The 15,837-nt window shown below is 37.4% G+C and overlaps 1 long non-coding RNA gene across 1 annotated transcript; it reads left to right on the top strand.

The window, feature by feature from the left end:
* The first annotated feature begins 1,447 nt into the window (after nt 1–1,447).
* LOC133807194 (uncharacterized) lies at nt 1,448–2,406 on the top strand. The gene is made up of 3 exons (XR_009879218.1): nt 1,448–1,578; nt 2,160–2,230; nt 2,339–2,406. It is a non-coding gene; the product is annotated as an uncharacterized LOC133807194 (long non-coding RNA).
* Nucleotides 2,407–15,837: the final 13,431 nt, after the last annotated feature.

The following is a 15,837-nucleotide window of genomic DNA, read 5'->3' as shown; positions in this document are numbered from 1 at the left end:
AATCCCCGTTAAGTTCCAACATATCCAAATAACTACCAAATCATTATCCGTTACTTAGTAAATTCCAAACACATATTATATACCCAAAATACCCCTAGGCTCCTCTCAAGCCGGGTATTTGACCCCGTTGGGACTTTCTAGATAAACTGCTCCCTAAGACTGCCTCAGATCGTACATCACAAATATATCACCACTCACACTTGGTAACATTCGCAAAATATACAAATATTGTATTTATGCCTTTAACAGGCTAAAATTACAAATAAGCCCCTAAAAACAAAATGGGGCCCACATGCATATTTAATTCACATAAACATGCATTTCTAATCACATACTCGTCAAATTCACATATTAACATAATAAATCAATTATTGCCCTCCAGGCACGCTAATCAAGGCCCTAAGCCTTAATTGCTAATTTGGGATGCTACATGTTCTCTGACAGAAACTTCTTTCTTCATTTTCATGTTCATATAGGCTATAGTAGCCTCATGTCTACATTTATTGGAATGTTGTCCAAACTTGATTTGAAGTGACTCCCATAATTCATATGCAGTCTCCATGTCTTCAAGTTTCTTTCTCAGTACATCACTCATACTGGCAAGCATGTAGCATTTAGCCTTATTGATGGATAAAATCCAAGCATCATACTTCTCCCTATAGTTTTTGGATCAATGCCAACAGGGACGTCAGGACATTCTTCAGTAAAGACAAACTTGTGGTTCTCCCAAATCAACACAATGTTCATGTTTGATTTACATTTCATATAATTATCACCAGTGAGTTTTTCATTTGTAAGTAAAGCAGAAATATGGTTTGAGTTATTAATAATTGTTGAATATCAATAAATTTTTGCAATAGTAAATATGATGCATGAATGCAACAAATTTAAATAACACATAATCTCAAATTAATTTGAAACTTAATGGACCAGCCTTAGGTTAGGTCAGACTAATCTCAAATTAATTTTGAGACAATTCTTAAATACATAAGTGAAAACATAAAACCAACTAATTTCTTTTTTAAATTACGAACAACCACTAGTTTGGTCAAGATTAACTAATCTTCTCAAAATCCTAGATAAAATTTGTGAGAGTAACCCATTATTTTAGATTAATGACATATGTTGTACCCTAAACACTACAACAAATTCTACTTTCAATGACTCCCTACAATGTCTTACACCATTGGTGTAAGACATTAAAAATTAGAAGGGATTTTAAATGGCTAATGGTGTAAGACATTGAAAGTGCATATTAATGGTTACAATTGGAAGACATTAAAAATAGTGGAAGACGTTGGAAATAGGCTGGTAGTGATTTATGGGTACATCCAACGTCTCCCACTGGGAGACGTGGGACACGTGGCACGTCTCCCAATGGGAGACGTTGGATGTGCATGGGAGCACATCCAACGTCTCCCACTGGGAGACGTGCCACGTGTCCCACGTCTCCCAGTGGGAGACGTTGGATGTCTCCACTTATAAATCACTACCAGCCTTCTTCTTCCTCACACGAACCCGAGAGCAAACCAGAGAGAAGAATTGGGCGATTTGGGGCTGCGTTTTTAGGGTTCTAAGGTAAGTTTTTTTTTATTTTCTTGATTTTTAGTTAATTATTTTGCAAATAAATTATAGGTTTTGCATTAGGATGAGTAATATACATGATTTTGTGTTAGTTTTACATTTTTATGCATTTTTTTATATACATTGTATGTTTTTGTGGTTTTTCAATGGAAGTTTTTAGGGATTTATGAATTTTTAGTTTTTTTTTTAATTTAACCTATCACATTGTATATATTTCATTAGAGTATATATGTTCATGATTTTTTTAAATTTTTATCAATTTTTATTTCGAAATTTAGATATATTTTTGTATATTTGAATTTTTTTTTAAATTGTAACTATTTTGTTATATATATAGTTATGTTAAAATAAATTTATTAAATAATTTATAAAATAGAAATATATTAAAATTTTTATGTTTTTGTTTATTATTAAGTTTTTAGGTTATGAAATTTTATATTGATTTTTTGTTGAAGTTATAATTAGCGGCACATTGGGATTTTTTTTATTTGTTTACCAATATCATTTACTATTATTAGATATTTAGTGATATTTGTTTAGTAATGTTTAACATATTAATTAATTTAATTTCATAGGTTGTGATTTTTGTGGTGAGATTTTAGAGAGTATTTTGCATCAAAATTCCAATATCAATCACACATTTGAGGTAATTAAGTTTCTAAAATTACAATAATACGTTATATATTGCTAGATATTTAGTGATATTTTATTTATTATTTATTAATTTAATTTTATTGGTTTGTGGATTTAATAGCGAATTTGATTACTAAGTGAAGTAACTTTGCTAGCTTTTGGATTAAAGATTGCAAGAGGTACATATATATTCTCTTACTTCTACTTTTAATATTATTAAACAAATGTTAGAGGAGTTTGAATATCTTAAATATTCATCCATAGTGAAGTAGGTTCTGAGATTAAAATTGTGTGCTGCGGTGATAACGGAAGGTTGAGAACTTGTGTGTATTAGTGAAGTAGGTTCTGATAAATTTTACTGTGTGCTGCGGAGCTATAAGGAATAAACTTATTGTGTGTTGTTTGAATTGTTTGTTTTGCTATTCACATGCAGATGGTTAGGTCACTATTATAGGGGAAATGCTGCCCGATTTTATCTAGGATAATAAACAATTAGTTTTATATAGACATTCTATAAGGAAGAAACTTATTGTATGTTGTTTGAATTGTTTGTTTTGATATTCACATGCAGATGGTTAGGTCACTATTATAGGGGAAATGCTGCCCGATTTTATCTAGGATAATAAAAAATTAGTTTTATATAGACATACAACTTTATCACGTGCTTATTTAGTATTGTTTCTTTTCTTTTCCATAGACATAGAAGAATATATGGATAAACAGTGGATGTCAGCAAATAGGTTATCTGCGAAATTTAGGAACGGGGTTGATTTGTTCTTAAGGTTTTGTTCGGAAAATGTGAAAGACCCAAATTTTACTTATTGTCCATGTCTTAAGTGTGGAAATGTTAAAAAGATGGATCTTAAAAAGATTAAAGAACACTTATATTTCAATGGGATCGACAAGAGTTACAGAATTTGGTATTACCATGGGGAGATAGCTCCGATTGCTCCAACTCTGCCAAGTAGACCAAAAGGAGTGAGGAGGAATATAGTGGAGGAGAACTGGGATCCATTAGATGAAATTATTGACGACGCACATTATGGATCAGGAGTAGACCCAAATAAGTTTGAGACACTCCTTAATGATGCCGAGAAACCAATTTACCCTGGTTGTACAAGATTTACAAAATTATCTGCGCTTCTTAGGTTGTACAATATAAAAGCTAAACATGGCTGGAGTGATAAAAGCATTACTGAGTTATTTGGTTTCTTGAAGGAGTTATTGCCTGAAGTTAATGAAATTCCAATTTCATTTTATGAGGCAAAGAAGACATTATGCTCATTAGGCATGCAGTACGAAAAAATTCATGCATGTCCTAATGATTGCATATTGTATCGAAATAGTTTTGCAGACACAAAATCGTGTCCTACTTGTGGTGAGTCACGATGGAAAATGAAAAGAAATGGTGACGATGTCAAGGAAGGAGTACCTGCCAAAGTTTTGTGGTACCTTCCGCCAATTCCTTGTTTCATCCGATTGTTTAGAAATGCCGAACATGCTAAAAGTTTGTCGTGGCATGCTAATGAAAGAATAAAGGATGGTAAATTAAGACATCCAGCTGACACCCTTGCTTGGAAGAGAGTTGATTTGAAGTGGCCTTCTTTTGGAAATGAATCTCGTAATATTCGTCTAGGTCTTTCGACTGATGGGTTTAATCCACACGCATCCCTTAGCAGTAAGTATAGTTGTTGGCCTGTTATGCTTGTTATTTACAATCTACCCCCATGGTTGTGTATGAAGAGAAAGTTTACGATTTTGACCTTGTTGATATCAGGACCTAAACAACCTGGTAATGATATTGACGTCTATCTAGCTCCTCTTATAGATGACTTGAAAACTTTGTGGGATGAAGGGGTTAAGGTTTATGATGCATATAGGCAGGAAGAATTTAATCTTAGAGCGGTCTTATTGTGGACAATTAATGACTTTCCTGCTTATGGAAATTTATCTGGGTTTAGTGTGAAAGGATATAAAGCTTGCCCCGTTTGTCAAGAAAAAACATGTTCTGAATACTTGAAACACTCTCGGAAAATATGTTATATGGGACATAGGAAGTTCTTGCCTAATACGCATAAACTTCGGACTTGGAAGAAGGCATTCAATGGTAAACAAGAGTTTGAAGAGGCTCCTGAGCCATTGAATGGGATCCAAGTACTTGAGAAGATGTCTAAAATTGTGTTCAAGTTAGGGAAGCCCAAAGTTCGTACACCTACAAAGATGAAACGTAGTCGCAAGGCCAAGGTTGTGGAAGAGCCAAAAGGGTGTTATAAAAAGAAATCTATTTTCTTTGAACTTGAATATTGGCCTTTCTTACTTATACGTCATAATTTAGATGTTATGCACATAGAGAAAAATGTATGTGATAGTTTGATTGGCACTTTGTTGAATATTCCTGGGAAAACTAAGGATGGAATTAAGGCTAGACAAGACTTGGTTGCAATGGGTATAAGGGATGAATTGACTCCAAAACCAGATAAGAGACGAACATATTTACCTCCTGCAGCTTACACTCTTACTAAAGAGGAAAGAATGGAAATTTGCAGATGTTTGTTTAATATAAAAGTTCCAGACGGATATTCCTCAAATATAAGGTCATTGGTAGACATGAAAAGTTGTATTCTGACTGGCATGAAATCTCACGATTGTCATATTCTAATGCAACATTTGCTACCAGTGGCCATTCGATCTGTGTTTCCTAGGAGAGTTCGAGATGTAATCACAAGGTTATGCTTGTTTTTCAAGTCACTGTGTTGTAAGGTGATTGATCCGCTAAAGTTACCTAAGTTAAGAGATGAAATTGTTGAGGTATTGTGTGAGTTGGAGAAATATTTCCCGCCGGCATTTTTTGATATAATGATCCGTTTGACAGTTCACTTGGTTAGAGAACTAAGATATTGTGGCCCAGTTTATTTAAGATGGATGTATCCATTTGAGCGATATATGAAGATTCTTAAGGGGTATGTTAGGAATAGAAGTCGGCCGGAAGGATGCATCGTCGAATGTTATATTGCAGAAGAGGCAGTTGAATTTTGTTCTGAATACATGACTGGTGTACAGAAAATTGGGTTAAATGATGTTGAAAATGTTGAGATTCAGAGTCGTCGTGGTAGCGTTGTATGCACAGTAAGTCGAGATCTTCTAGATGAAGCGCATCGTCTTGTGTTGCAGAATATAAATGAAATTCAACCTTATATCGAGTGAGTTATACTCATATAATACATTAAGTTTAAGTTGTGTAATTTCGTATATTCAATTGTTTAACAACATATTTATAATTGAAGGGAACATTTTAATTGGATAAAGACCAAATTTCCATCCAAGTCAAGGAACTCAAAATGGTTACAAGACGAATATTATCGAACTTTTAGTAGTTGGATAGAACAAAAGGTAAATTGTGTTGATTATTGAAAGTTGTCATTAATTAGTACTTAATTACAAGGTGACATTTTTTGTTGTTTTTGGTATGTTGATTTGATAGGTTGTGTCAGAATTACAAAACACATCAAATAAGGTTTCAGACATTGTTAAGTGGATTTCTCGAGGACCTTCAGTTAATGTCATCAAGTTTTCATCATACATGATTAACGGTACTCTATTTAACACTAGGGAGCGCGATAACAACAGAAACACACAAAACAGTGGTGTTAGCCTTGTTGCTAAAACTGTGCAAGTCTCTAGTGCAAAAGATAAAAATCCAGTTGAATGTGATATGACTTTTTATGGAGTAGTTAATGAAATTTGGGAGTTAGATTATATCACAACTCGAGTACCTGTTTTCTTTTGTGATTGGGTGAAAAGTGACAGCGGCATAATATATGAAGATTTTGGTTTCACATTAGTTAATCTAAATCGAATTGGGCACAAATCTGATCGATTTATATTAGCTTCACAAGCGAAACAAGTATTTTATGTGAATGATCCTTCAGACAACCAATGGTCAATTGTTCTTCCAACGCAAACAAGAGAATGGAACATTAAAGATGGTGATTTACATGATATACCTCTCGGAGAAGAACTTGTCACATTCACCGCAATAGAAGATAATGATGAAGTTGATGATGATTGTATTTGTTTCCGTGAAAATGGTGAAGGATTGTGGGTTGATGATAATGGATCTTGAGGTACCATTTAATAGGTTTCATATGTTTATGATATGTGAAATTCTTAGTTGTTATCACAATGTGTTTCATCTTTTGATTATGAGTGTCCAAAATTGTTATAATAATGATATTTATGTTTCACAGATGGAGGCTGATCCTTTTGGTGGTAGTTCTGATGAGGGAGAGAAACGCCCTAATTCTCAGTCAGTGGAGCAAGAAAATAAATCTGTGAGAGGACGTACATGGATGTCTAGAAACACCAAAAAAAGGAGTGAAGGACATCTTACTCCTGTTGAATACAATGAGTATGGTCAACTAGTGGGTGGATCTAGAAGTAATGTTTCATCACAGCTTGGATCAGTTGTTCGAGCAACTGTGTCCATCAACATTAACAGTTGGAAAGATGTTAGTGTGGTGGATAAAAATAAAATATGGGACACAATGAAGGTATATTTTTATTAATTATATTTCATTTAATGTTTTTAAAATATATATTATTTTGATAATAAGCTTCTTATTACTTTCAAACTTGCAGAAAACTTATGATTTGGACCCCAAACAAAAGCAACAGATGTTGAAGGATGCGGGAAATTACTTCCGAAATTGGAAGACTAATCTTACTAGGGTACACGTTTACGACGCTTTGAAAAAATACCCAAATGAGTTCCCGCCAGCTTTGCCATTTGGATTTGAGAATGTCATAACTCCGGATGAATGGTTAGCGTTTGTGAACTCAAGATTAACTCCCGAGTGGCAAAGAAAGAGAGAGGAGATGCAAAATTATCGAGCACTGAATAAATACAATCACAACCTCTCTAGAGGAGGCTATGTGCGTATTGAAGAGATGTTAATGGAACAAAGTGGGAAAAGTCTGACTGAACTTGATAGGGCAGATTTATGGAGCATGGGTCGTCGGAATGAAAAAGGAGAGCTAATTGGAGAGGCCTCTGAGATTCAAAAAAATATTGTAAGTGCTCATATTTAATAATGTTGATATGTCAAATTATTAGCTTATATATATAACTTTCTGTGAATATTGTTTCACAGGATCATTACCGGCAACTCCAAGCTGAGGGTAAATGGGCACCTGATGGCCCTGATGATGTGCTGACGAGGGCGTTGGGCACTCCTGAGCCTCGAGGACGTGTTAGGGCTGGAGGACACGGTGTGTCCCGCTCAGTATATTGGAATACTCCAACACCTACCTCAACGAAAAATAAATCAAAAGCCTCTTCTTCGAATGACGACATTAGAAAGGAATTTGAAGAAAGATTTCGAAAACAAGAAGAAGAGCATCGTCAACAAGCACAACGCCTAGAAGAGCGCCTTCAACAACAAGATGAGCTCTTGAGAAAATTATTGGCCCAACAGAGCGGGTCAGGATCTAATGTTGGAGTCCCACCAGCGCCATCATCATACTATGTGCCCGACCCACCAGTGCCACCAGCGCAGGCGTCCTACTATACTCCGGACCCAGTAGTGCCTCAAGCAGAACACCACATTGTTGCACTACAACCGCTTTTGCAAGAGGTAATTAAACTTTCTTGAATATTCTGAAACCAAATAAATTTCTTTACTGCTTCAACATGATTATTTGTATATAACAAGTTTCTTATGCAGGGCCGAGCATGCCAAATAGCAATTGGTTCGGTTTCAAACATTGTTGCATCAGGTACACTCATTGAAAGAGAGGCAGGCAACAACTTCCAAGTTATGATTACGAGTGTTCTTAAGCCAACATGTCCTCTCCCTTTTGCATATCCTGATTTGGACATGTACATAGTTGCTCAGGCCATTGGGACGCCAATAGCGTGGCCTAAGGATTTTGTCATTATATCTGAAGATGTAACTCATGAGGTGATGCCATGTTTTTACATAATTATCTTTACAATTCTATATTTGTTTGTAATTTTTTTAATTGTTGATACAATTGTATACAGACTCCCTCTACAAGTAGGACCAGATCACAACGACCAAGAGCTCCATCAACACAACAACCTCGAGAAAGAAGACGACAACAAACTCCTCCAACACAATTGGCCCAAACTCCATTGGAACGATTACAGAATATCGTATCTCATTGGGATGATGGCGAGTGTGTCAATCTAGGAATAGAGTCTGAAGTTTTTGATCAGGATATGTCTCACTGTTATATATTTAAGGATGACATACTTCAGTTTGCTCGAAAGGAGAAGATTGGACAAGCAGTACTCGTCAGCTACATGAGGTATATATCTGACAAATAAGTTTGTTCATTTAATTTTGTAATTTGATTTATTCATTCATATAACAATTTTTCATATTTTTGTATTAGGCTCATTTACAGATATGTGGTACAACAAGGTCGCCAAAATAAGTTTTTATTTGTCAATCCTAATATCGTCGCCACTCAAGGGAGTTCATTCGACGATCGTGTTCAGAGTCTGTTCAGACGTTGCAATGACGTAAAATCAAAAGAACAAGTTATGCTTGTCCCTTGGAACCATGGGTAAGTTTAAAAAGTTGTCATTTTTCCGACCCATATCAATAATTTCATTGTTTAACATTTGAGCTATAATTTTTTTGTTTTTCTTATACAGTGAACATTGGATGTTGCTTATTTTGGCACCATATGCATATCATGTTTATTGATGTTTATTGTTGTGATCCGGTGAATTCAGAGCTAAATAACCGTGAGGAGATTGTATCAGTGATCGTCAGCGCTTTCAATCTTTTTTTGTCTATGAATCTTCCTGATGTCGAGATCCCTGATACTCTACGCATTAAGCAACCTCAGGTAAGTAACTTTAGCAGAAATTTTTGAACATTTATAATAATTAAGTAGAATAATATGTATGCATTTTTTAAAAAGTTTCAATTTAATAATAAATTACTCATATTTTTAAATAATTAGTGTCCACACCAACCGGACAATGTGGCATGTGGATACTACTTAATGAGGATGTTGAAGGATTTGATTGAGCATGCGAGTCCTGGGCATTACTTGAGAACGGTATTATTAATTAAAATTTACAAATTATTTTTGAAACTATAAATGTAATCAAATAATTAATTAATATATTTTACTTTATATTTCTTGCAGCTAACAAGCACATCATATACAGAGGCACAAATTGATGAGTTGCGACAAGAATGGGCGACATATATGTTGCCGATAATCCAAAGTTACCGACCTCGTTGATAGGTTTTTTTTTTTTAATTTTTTAACTCTTTCTTCATACACAATGCAATATTTGTTCATTTTGAATATTTCTAACAAATATTGTATTTCTTGTATATATCTAACAAATATATTTTTTTCTTCCAATTTAATTGATTATTAAATTAATTTAAATTTAGATTAAAATAATTTAAATTTAAATTAATATTATTTCAATTTAATTAATTATTAAATTAATTTAATAATATTAAATTAATAATATTAAATATTAAATTAAATTAATAATATTAAATTAATTAATAATTAATTAATTATTAAATTAATTTAATAATATTAAATTAATTAATATTAATTATTCAATTTAAATTAATAATATTAATTATAAATTTATTTAATTTATTTTTTTTAAATGTGGGAGACTTTCAATGTCTCCCATTAGGAGAGGTGGGAGACTTTCAATGTCTCCCAATGGGAGAGGTGGGAGACTTCCCACGTCTCCCAATGGGAGAGGTGGAAAGTCAACATTTGACTTTCCACCTCTCCCATTGGGAGACGTGGGAAATCACTCACCTCTCCCAATGGGAGACGTGGGATGTCTCCTATGGACTTCCCACGTCTCCCATTGGGAGAGGTGAGTGACTTCCCACGTCTCCCAATGGGAGAGGTGGAAAGTCAACATTTGACTTTCCACCTCTCCCTGTGGGAGACGTGGGAAGTGAGGCACGTCTCCCAACGGGAGACGTGGGATATATACCTACAATGACCCCAGCAACAACGTCTCACTAAGTGGGAGACATTGTAGACTTCCAATGTCTCCCCATTAAAGTCATAAAACATCTATTTTGTTGTAGTGAAAATTAGCATGAGTTCAATTACTCAGCTCTGGTACAGCTGGCAGATAAATATGTGGAACAATAGCCAAGTGGAATATTGGTTGTTAATGATGTGAGTAGCTCGAGATCCAATCTAGTTTGTACATGGTATACAAGTTATCATCTAACCTACACTTAAGGTAACAATCGAGTTAGGGACTTATAATGGTCAGATCCAACTTTGGGCGCTCTTGGGGTCAAGTAGTTGATTAAACATGAGCTGGAGTGAGATATTCAGCACGTGAGAACCAAGACAACACATACTAAAGGATCCCAGGAGAATTGAGAATTCGTTATATTCTCATTAATGACCAAGTTGTATCATATATCTATCATTTATTATCCGAGATAGCAGGAGCATATTTACTCTTTTATCAAATCATATCCCAATGTAAATGGAAATAATCTGTATTACTTATATACCTTATTTAATTACACAGTTTATTTACACAGTGACCCAAACCTGTCCATGGAATTCCCCTATAAATACTAGGAATATTGGACAGGAGAGGGAGGATTGTTTTGTATTACCGAAACTCTGCAGAAATAGACAGAAATGGTAATAATAATGACTCGTGGACTAGGTGAATTTTAACCACTGAACCACGTAAAAGTTCTATGCTTTTGAGTGAATGCTTACTATATCACTGCAGTTTATAATCTAGCATTAATCTACCTGTTTAATTTCTTAATACACTGTTGGCTAAAAACCGCATCAATAGTTTGGTGCTTTCATTGAGAGTAAATTACTACGTCACATGTTCCGGTCGATTCTCATCATGGTGTTCAATCACTCAATGCATGATAATGAGACAAAACAACTTGGTGGGCAGGAGGCCAATCATATCGTTGTTCCTAAAGAAAGTGGCTCGGGTGTTCAGCAACGTCGGAGAAAACAACCGACGGGTCAGGACAATACTTGGAGTTCAGCGTCACTACCATGAAATCCTAATCCAAGATTTCTGACTGCCGTCGAGATGGAAAATGCCCAGTTAAGGAGCCATCTCGCTAGGGCCAATAGGCAGATTGAGGAGGTCTTGGATCGGTTACCCCTCTTGCAACCGACGTTAATGTCAGAAAAAGACAAAGCGGGTCTCGTAAGTCCCACAAGAATAACAGATCTAAACCAAGTCGATCTGTTAGAACCGTTACTACGAGTTCTATGCCTTTAGGGCGAAACCACTAGAATGCTCGGCCCCCACTGATCATCAAAGGGGTAATCAGCATGTTAGTCAGTCAGTCAGGACCGCAACCCCAAGCTCCGTGCCTTTTTCATAGATTCTCATAAATTCCCATAAAAATCCGCAGGGAGGGGCTGGGACAAGCTCACGAAGATACAATGCTCCAACAAATCCCTCTGTGGCATGATCAGAGCTCCAGGCATAGAGAACTAGGGACGTTGGAGTAGAACCAAGGCTGACTAATTTAGTCTTTCCTGATGGAACGAGGATAACCTCGGCCATAAGGTACCCTCTGTCACCTATAAGACATCCATCACCACCTCATCCTCATCAAGATGTTCCAGCTCACGGGAACAGTAGGAGAAATCCTCCCCCATCTGCGAATACGTCCACCCCATGAACACGTGTTGAGAATCCAGGTCCTCGATCTCAACCGCTAGCTGTAAGTTTTGCAAACTGAAGTTATTGGACGAAGGGCCAGTGTGGAGGAAGATCCAAGAGTGACCTAAGAAATCATTTGAGTTCATCGCAAAGTCCTCGATATGATCCACAACCCGACCTGCGCGAAGGTATCCAATTCGGGATGAAGACATTAGCTATACTTGACACGAGGGACAATAACTTGTCAAACGTGTATAATTGGATGGGAGTTGTTGAACAGCCCCCAGATAACCTAGGGAATACAGACCAAACCCTTGAGAGATTGGCTCTAATTGAAGAGCAAATGAGAAGACTCTTATCTCAGAAGGAAAAGGAAGATTGTGACTCAGATAAGGAGCTCAAACCTTTTTCTCCAAACATTGCGGCAGCAACATATCCTGTACATTTTAGGATGCTGCACATGTCGAAGTTTGATGGAAATGGAGAACCATCTGATCACCTCAGAATTTTTAACACCATGATGATGGCCCACAATGGCGGGCTCGATCTAAGGTGTATCTTGTTCCCTAAAACTTTGGTCGGCCCTGGCAGGCAGTGGTTTAAAAAATACAAGAGGCATTCCATAAGCTCGTGGAAGAAATTTTCCTCTGATTTCAAGAGAGCAATCCGAGCTTCACAAGGAGCTCGAGTGGAGGGTGATTCATTGGCAAATGTAAAGCAACAACCTGGTGAGACATTGAAGGCATACCTAAGTAGATTTTCCAATGTTGCTGCATGAGCTACGGATGCTGATGATAGCTCCAAGCTCATGGCAATGAAAATGGGAATCCTCGTGGGGGCAACCTGTGGCAAGAACTCCAAAGAAAAGGAGTTAAAAGCGTAGATGAATTTCTGCCCGGGCTCAGGAATGGATAAATCTGGAGGAGACACGAGCATCTGTCGTAGGAACCAGCGAGACCCCTGTCCAACCCTTTGGAGCGGTAATGGATGTTGCGGCTATGGTTCAAGCCATTACCCAGAATAACCAAGGGGGGAGTAAAAAAAGGAAGGGGAATGGTGACGTAAACCAGAGCGGGATGAAGAAAAACAAGTCACCAGAGAAGTTAAAGCCTATCTATGCTACTTATACCAACCTAACGGACACCCGATAGCGTATCATTTTGGCTAATTCTAATCGCCTCCCCTGGAAGATGCCAGAACCTTTAAGAAACCAGAGGGCGAAGAGAGAGCCTTAAAAATTTTGTCGATTGCAAAATGACATCGTCTATAACACTGATGATTGTTGGCAACCGAAGGATGAAATTGAAACTCCAATCTGAGTTGGACCGTTGGCCCAATACGCCCGAAATCGAGTAGTTCCCAATCAGCCCGCCGGGCAAAATTTCCAGTCAGTCCCAGAAGCTTCGATAGGCCAATCTAGAGCTCAGGAAAATCAGGTCGACCCTCCTCCAATAGTAGGGGGAGATATAACCACTATTGTTGGAGGACATCATTTTGCGTGCACGAGCAGCGGGGCCCAAAAGAGGTACATCAATGAGCTGAAAGCAACGGTTATCGAAACAACGATTGGAAAAACAACCAATCAGTTTCATAGAAGAGGATGCTAGCCACATCCAATTACCACATAATGATCTGCTGGTGGTAACCGTGCAGCCCACCAACTGAAGGGTACGTGCAACACTGGTGGATAACAGAAGCTTCATAAATTTACTTTTCAAGTCCACCTTGGAAAAAATGGGACTGTCTGTATCCAATTTGAAGGCGACCTCAATGACTCTATACAAGTTTTTGGGTGAGGGAAAAGCGACCATAGGGACAATTAGACTAATGGTTACATTGGGAGAACAGTCACGAACTGTCTCCAAAATACTCGAGTTCGCGGTAATTGATTGTTCGGCAACATACAATGCGATTTTGGGCCGACATGCGCTAATGGCATTTGAAGCCATAACATCAATCCAACACTTGGCAATGAAATTCCCCTCTGCTTTGGGGATATGCAAAATCATAGGTGATCAGCTCGCTACCAGAGAATGTTATAACATTTCTATAAAGGGAAAGTCACAACCCGGGCAACAGGCAATGGTCATAAGTGAGGGAGGTGTGGAGTCCAAGGAAGTAGAAGTCCCTCGTGGGACGGAAGAACCTCAATAAGAAGAGGATGGTGAGGTCATCCAATGTGATGACATTGATCCATGGATAGGCAAAGATAGGTCAAAGCTCAAAGCCATAGAAGAGCTCGAGGAAGTAAACATCGACCCCAAAGAAGCTTCAAGAGTTGTGAAAATTGGATAGAATCTTGAAGACAAAAGAATGAAGGAGCTGGTCGATTTTTTATGGAAGAACCTGGATGTCTTCTCCTTGACGCACGAGGATATGGTGGGAATTAGGCCAAGTATGATAATTCACACATTAAACCGGGACAAGAACCTACCTGCAAATTCCCAAAAAGGAAGGCTTTTGGGAATAGTATGAGCTGAAGCACTAGAGGAAGAAGTAGCTTGGTTTCTAAAATGTGGGTTTATCAGGGAAGCAAAATATCCAATGTGGGTTGCTAATCCTGTGATGGTCCCGAAGCTAAATGGGAAGTGGAGAACCTGTATCGACTTCTCCGACCTAAACAAGGCCTGTCCGAAGGACTGTTTTCTACTACCAAGGATTGACCAGTTGGTAGACGCCACGGCAGGTCACGAGCTCATGTCTTTCATGGATGCATACTCTGGATATAATCAGATCACGATGAACCCTGCGAACCAAGAGCATACTAGTTTCATGACCGAGCATAATGTATATTGTTACAAAGTTATGCCATTCAGATTCAAAAATGTCAACGCTATATACCAACGCTTGGTCAACAAAATGTTCACTAACCAGATCAGGAGAAACATGGAGGTGTATGTCGATGACATGCTTGTCAATTCAAAGGTTACCAATAACCATGTATCCAACTTTGAAGAATGTTTTGGAATATTGAGGAAATTTCGCATGAAGCTGAATCCCCAGAAGTGCACTTTCGAAGTGGCATCTGGAAAATTTCTAGGGTTCATAGTCAATACAAGGGGGATAGAGGAAAATCTTTAAAAAATCAGATCATTGTTAGACATGTCTTCACCCAGGTCGCGAGAGGAAGTTCAAAGCCTAACTAAAAGGGTGGCGGCTTTAAATCACTTCATTTCAAAATCCACTGACAAGTGTCTGCCATTCTACAACTTGCCCCGAGGAAACAAGAAATTTGAGTGGAACGAAGAATGCGAGCAGGCATTCCACGATCTAAAAAGGGATCTAGCTGAGCCATTTGTATTATCCAAACTGACGTCTAGAGATTTTCTATTTCTTTATCTGGCCACGATAGAGAATGTAGTTTCTACCGTGTTAGTTCGAGAAGAAGACCGTATGTAGAAACCAATGTATTATGTAAGCAAGAAGCTTCTCGGAGCTGAATCACGGTACCCACTAATAGAGAAGCATCCATTCTGTCTAATTTTGGCTTCTAGAAAGCTCTGGCCATATATCCAGTCCCATTCTATCAACGTCTTAACTGACCAACCTTTAAGGCAAGTATTGTAAAAACCTGAAATGTCAGGATGTCTCTTAAAATGGGCTATCGAACTGAGCCAGTTCGAGATATTATACATGCTAAGAACTGCAATCAAGAGTCAAGCCCTTGCTGATTTTATGGCTGAATGCACTGGTTTTCAAGACGAGCTCATGAGGGAGACAGTGCAGGAATTATGGAAAATCTTCGTGGATGGATCATCAAATGAGAATGGATTTGGAGCTCGATTAATCTTAATCTAGCCTAAAGGACATCGATTCAATATAGCTCTTAAATTTGGATTTGAAGCATCCAACAACAAAGAAGAATATGAGGCCTTATTGGCAAGGTTGAGGGTGGCAAAGGAGCTGAAGGTGAAAGCCATCTA

The sequence above is a fragment of the Humulus lupulus genome, chromosome X (genome assembly GCF_963169125.1).
Source record: "Humulus lupulus chromosome X, drHumLupu1.1, whole genome shotgun sequence".
NCBI lineage: Eukaryota > Viridiplantae > Streptophyta > Magnoliopsida > Rosales > Cannabaceae > Humulus > Humulus lupulus.
Note: the sequence above shows the minus strand (reverse complement) of the source record. Positions and strands in the feature narration are given on the sequence as shown.